Below are 6446 nucleotides of genomic sequence, written 5' to 3' on the forward strand. Positions count from 1 at the left end.
GCTCATTTTAGTCCTGGAATAATATTGTGGGGCCTAATCAAGAATTATGCATGAGAGCTGAAACAAACTACTCAAAAACTTAAGGTAAGGTTAGGCGCCGTGCATGAAATTATTGATTTCTTCTACTCTATATTTTTAGTGAGTGCGAAAAAGATAGCAACGAAGATGGTCAAAACAACAGAAAACAAAATCGCGTTAGAAGAAATTGAGATTAGGTTCGATGCAGTGTTCTATAACCAGGAACCGTGTCCCCATGCATGTCCGCAAATTCGAGATGTTTCAAGTTTCATCCAACTAAAAACGTATTTTCTAGAGGTTTAGAAGATCCTTAAAAATTGTTTCACAATAATATTCGAGAGGTGGAAACCGTCATGTTTATCTGCTAGAATTGATTGATTAATTAATAGTTTGATTCGCCATTTTATGAACTACATATAAATACTATAAGAAGCTTAGAAGGAACTTCTATTTCAGAAGCATTGCAATATGTAAAAAAAATAATTTTAGATAAATCAAAGCCGATTTTCTTAATAAAACGGTTTTATAGGATCCAGTTTTCTTCCAGTTTATTTAACAGTAATCTTCCAGTTTTTTGAAAAATATTATTGGCAACCCTGCTCATACAAGGGTAGATACCGGACCCTGCTGGCTGGTGCATTTGTGCGATGATTCAGTGCCATTTTCTTTCCCTACGTGATTGGAGTCGGACGAAGTTAAATGTGTTGTGCGGTTTACTGGTTTGACCAGAAACAATTTTTGTCTTTAAAATGGCTCTTCTGAACCGTGATTTGCCCTGCAAATTTCCCTGCGATTCCGCTACCTAGCATATCGCATCAAAGGGAATATTTCGCAGAGGCAATATCACGTTTTAAAAACATAAGTTTTATCATAACACTAAGGGAAATTAGGATATAAGGTGAGTGGAAAATATTAGTCACAGAAAATGGTGGATAATATGAATTAGCCTAATGCTATTCGCAACATACATTTGATCACACGAATATGCTAGTACGTAACTAATAGCGTTTCTTTTTCCAACAGATTTTTAATGGAAAATGACGTTTTCACCATGAATCCACATGTGAACAGATAGAAGTTAGCAGAAGATTCCGGAGCAACATGTTATGAATAAGGATACGAATATGGGATATTAAAAACTGGCTAACAGATTTCTAGCAATTTGATTTGATGAAAAAGTTATTTGTATGTAATTCCAACAGAATGTAATAAAAGTTAATTCACGAAATAAAGTTGGTAATTCATTCGATCATATTTGTTCCAAGTTATTCTTCTGTTTATGGTTGCTTACCCGCATTTTGACAGATCAAATCAATTGTTTTCCCTTTTGAACAATAATAGTGAAGCTTTCTTTGTGAGGGTTCTTGTATGATTGTGCATAAACAGCACGAACAAACGAATTTAGCTATGGCGCTTCTGTGCTTAATTGCTGAGCAAACTAGTCACCATCCCTTCAATATTCTTATTAGCGAGTCCCAATCCCTATCGACAGCTTCTGCCCCTCGTACCATCGTATGACGCGGCTCCAAGGACGCATGAAGTACTGATAGTATCCGGGCAGTCTATTGTTTAACCCTTTTACTGGTAGTGGCAACTATATTGTCACCATCGATTTTTTTTCTCTTTTACAATAAATTATCACTTCTAGCCTTATGTAGTAACTAGTTCTTATATCTAGCAATAGGCCTGATTTTTAGAGCGCGAAGAAATCAAAAACTATGGAGCCATTTTTGTGTTAACAACTCGTAATTTAAAGCAGCAAGGGCAAAAGCCGAAAAGTCATTGAAAACCAGTCAATTTCGAAACAACATTCAATACACATGAACTGTTTAGAACCTGCTGAGTCTGATTATGAGTTTCATTAGTTGTTCTTATTGAAACTAACATGAAAAATTCAAATAATAGGAGTACCGGTAAGTTTTTTCTTTTTTTGCCAAAAATTAATGCTTTATTCTGCAAAAATGGTTACAAGTTTAATATTCAAAGTATTGCCCATCGCTAGTTCCAACTTTTTTCCATCTTTCTGGCAATTCACGGTTCCCTTTGCGCAAATAATTGGCGGGTTTGTCAGCTAACTAAGAATCGATCCAATTTTTGACTTCATCAAAATTGGAGAAGTGCTGTTCAACCAGGCCTTGTTGCATCGATCGAAAAAGGTAGCGAACGGACGGTGCAATGTCTGGTGAATACGGCGGGTGGGATGGGATCTCACATTTCAGCGTTTCCAAGTATGTTTTGACCGGTTTCGCGACATGCGGCCGAGCATTGTCGTGTTGCAAAATAACTAACTTTATCGTGGATTTGCTCGTATTGTAACCGTTTTTCCTTCAGTGCACGGCGCAAACGCATGAATTGTCGTCGGTATGCGTCCCCCGTAGTGGTTTCATTCGGTTTTAGCAGCTTATAGTACACCCCATCCAGCTGGTCAAATAGACAGCATAATCTTCTGGCTGTGAATATTCCGTGCGGCCGTCGATGTTGGTGCATGACCGGGGAATCCATACGTTGCCCGGGTTATCGTAATGGACCCACTTTCCATCGCTGGTAACGATTCGATGTAAAAAACACTTTTTTTATGCCGTTGGAGCAGTTGTTCGCACGTGAAAAAACGGCGTTCGACGTCTCGTTGCTTCAATTCAAAATGTTCTTTCGGATCATTCCCAGTGCTTTAAAACGATCCGATATGGTTTGCTGAACTACTACAAGTGTATTTGCAAGTTCTTGTTGCGTTTGTGACGGATCTTGATCGAGTAAAACCTCCAATTCTCCATCTTCAAACTTTTTGGTGGTCCGGAACGTTCTTCGTCTTCCAAGTCAAAATTACCACTTTTAAACTCTGCTAACGGCGTCTGACACGTTCGCTCAGTTGGAGCATGGCTTTTTTATTCATATTGAAGTAATGAAGTAATAATTTCCGCAAAAACACTCTCGTTGTTACGAAATTCGACATATTCGAAGTGGCAAAATACTATGTTGTTTACGCTTCAACTCTTTGACATATACTGAAAAAGATGCGCAATGACAGTAGCTTTCAAACGAATTTCTGGAAATATGATTTACTGGAATAATAATCAAGTTACGCCATCTGTTGTAAAACCGAAGAAACTTACCGGTACACCTAATATAAAAAAAAATCATGTTAACAAAGCGGTAAACAAGATGGACAATGGCACTATATTGTCAACATTTTTTTTACTGTTTTGTGTATTGAAAAAAAATATTTTATGTATACTATTTTATTTAATGTCAAACGTCTTCGACCTCATGGTTGTACAGACTGATTAAAGTGACTTAATTCTATTCTTATATACTAATCTACTAAAATTAAAATCAAACATTTCAGATGTATCGTTGAAGACGCGGCAGCAAGCGTCTAAGACAAGGCGCAAATTGAGACGCATATAGCGCGAGTAACTTGGCGCGATATAGCGCCTGTTTTTGTGGCTAATGAAAACAGATAGAACGGCGCAAATTGGCCAGATGACGCGAGATGGTGGAGCGCTCGTGAGACACGACTCGCGCGACGCTGTGGCTGAACCACAGTTTCTCGTGCTGGTCATGCCGGTTGTGGTAGTTGTGTTGGTGAACAATCATATAGCGCCGTGGTGGGGGACACTGTATGGCTTTACTGGTCGGGTGATTGTGTTAGTAAATAAATATATCGCGCAACTCTGTGTTAATCAGTCATTGTATGCGAGTGGCATGTTATTTACACCAAACTGCGACTCAATATGCGCTCCACCACGCTACGTTTGTGGCACGTATGAGTCGTGTTGGTAGTCTCGCGTTCGCTTACGAGCGCTATACGCTTCTCAATTTGCGCCTAGCCTAAATGATTATTTTGTCCATACGTGGTACGATGACTAGGAATCGCCAGGAGTCGACGATGACGTAACTGTCGGGATGGTGTGTGTAGGCTAATACCATGGACAGACATACAACTGTACTAGCGCTGTACGTGTACAGCGTTGTACAGGTACCACGATAGCATGACACACATACTTTGGTTGTACCAAGGCGGTATAATAAGGTGGAACGTTATGTCAGAACTGCTGTTCAGCCCAAGGCGCGTAGAAGTATATCCTAAGGTGGGCCAACTTGCTAAAACCACTCTTCAGCCATCTTGGAAGTCTACTGTGTTTTGTTTGTAAACAAAACACAATACGCTTGTGACCAAGCTCGCTCGTGATCAGTCTGTCTCTTTCACGCTTCAAGGAAATAATTCCCCTTCTGCTTTCTTCCGTACTGTTTTCATATACCGCTCCCCTGACCAACTTAGTGACGAAACGGCCTCACCTAGTACCATAGACCCGCCTTGGTTCAGCCATTACTTGAGTTCGAATTGACAGTGGCCAAACGAACGGCTAGAGTTTTCCGAGAAAGAGGATAACAAATGGCATGCAATGAGGAGTGCATGCCGCTATGTGTTTGCTGCGCATAAATGTTGGTTTTGTTTACGCTGTTGGCATCATTGTAGTGTTTCGGTGACTGCTGCAAGTTATTGTCTGCATTGCTGTTCTACGGGACGTGAGGGTTGTTGCCGTTGCTGCTGGGATTGGAAACTCAGCGATTGTGGGAGCTTTGCTAGCAGAGTTGCAAAATCTCACACTCACTTTACTGACAGCGCAAGATATTGAGACAACATCCAATCAACCACCAATTCCCCTGCAGTTCATGACAAATGAACCAAACTTAATTCCATGCAACCGACACTCCGTCACGTGGAACATTTGGTTTTTGCATTATTCCCCACACTCATTCGTTCCACTGTCTCACTGAGAATTTACCCCCGAAATTTTCATACGCATCGTAGATCAGCTGACAGTGGAAGGGAACAAAATTCCATACAAGGAAATATCATCTCACTGACACCGCGTCAGTCGTTTAAATGCGTGTTCGTGTGTGTTTTCCTAGTATGTTTCTAGCCCCGGTCCCATTTTTGTGCCGCTTATTGCACACACATCGATGGGCAACGGCACATTTGAGTGCTGAGTTTATGGGTGTATGACCAACGAAAATTTCACCAGGACGCAATGAAAGGTGATATTTTCGGCTTGAGCATTCACTGACATCGAGAATGAACTGATATTCCTGTTGATGGAACGAAAACTATATCAAAACAAACGAGATGGTGAGCCAGCGGTCATAGGCACAGCGGCACCGCGATAGAAAGAAGTGAAGAATGTCGGTGGAGATATTTTGCACTGATAAAAATTGCTTTTCGATTTCAACATGTTCTTTCGAAATTTTGCATCCTTGTTTGCTAGTGGGTATATAAAAGAGGTGGTTAATAACCGGTGGACTTGTGCCGTATTGCTTTAGCTGAAGAATCGCCTGATCGTTCGGGTTGTGAGACACAACAGCTAGTTCGATTGAAACCAGCCCAGTGTAGGTATATGTTGGTGGGGACCGCTATGTAGCATAAAGATTTGATCTACTTTGTTTATAAACAAAAAAGCCGCTGTCATTTTTCATCCCCTCTCGCATCATCCATGCCTTATCCTCATACTGTCGAAAACGAACCACCTGTCAATTCCAGCTCCTTGGGTTGTACATTGTACCGCATGTCAGACTGACAATCAGAAGTTTGAATTTATTGCATTGTATTGACGTAGGACTACGTCTTTCATTTCTATACCGGGGTGTAAAATCAAAGTTTCGAAAACGAAAGCGTTACGCCGGAGACCGAGATTTTGAGCGTTAACGGCTCCAAAACAACTGAACGAAGTGGTATGATATACACTCTATTCGAAAGATATAATGTCTACGCGTTCTATACTTGTTACTTTCTGATCCAAAAACTTGTTTCAATAGTCTTAAAATTGCTTTCAAAACAGGCTATTGAAATCACCAATCGGTATATAAGCGAGCGCCGCTCGGAAATCCACTCAGTTCTAATTGAACAGCGATTGGAGTATGTTGTCGCTGTTGTGGTGAAGCTCTTCGTTTATCATGAAAGCGCGGATGAACGGTGTCACCAAGAGCCTGTTTGTGCACCTTAGGCCAGAAGGGAATCCATCAGGAGGAGAGTGATGCCACAAACGGTTCCCCGGGAAGATTTCGAAGCAGCCGCCACACACACACACACACACACACACACACACACGCGGAATTCTTTCCGTTTGGATGCCATTCAGCATCGAGAAAGATCCGGAAAATAATCTGCCAGTTCCTCTGGGAATTTAAAAATACATTCATGTGAAAGAGTTTATTTGAATGTTTTCTATCCATGTAACACTGTGACCAAATACATTTGGTTTTGTGATTTTTCAATCAATCGCAATTAACAGGATAGCTTCTGAAGATTATTCTTCCCCATCAGTAGGATATTTTCGTATCCAATATTGGATGCATAAAACCTTGTACCTCCAACGTAACGCTCTCGTTTTCGAAGTCCCCCAAATATTCATTTATTCATTCATTCAGAA

General features: G+C 40.6%; 1 long non-coding RNA gene across 1 annotated transcript; it reads left to right on the forward strand.

The window, feature by feature from the left end:
* Window positions 1-684: 684 nt before the first annotated feature.
* On the forward strand, window positions 685-1272 carry LOC129763242 (uncharacterized). Its single transcript, XR_008740847.1, has 2 exons — window positions 685-916; window positions 1042-1272. It is a non-coding gene; the product is annotated as an uncharacterized LOC129763242 (long non-coding RNA).
* The last annotated feature ends 5174 nt before the right edge of the window (window positions 1273-6446 follow it).

The sequence above is a fragment of the Toxorhynchites rutilus genome, chromosome 1, assembly GCF_029784135.1.
Source record: "Toxorhynchites rutilus septentrionalis strain SRP chromosome 1, ASM2978413v1, whole genome shotgun sequence".
Taxonomy (NCBI): Eukaryota; Metazoa; Arthropoda; class Insecta; order Diptera; family Culicidae; genus Toxorhynchites; species Toxorhynchites rutilus.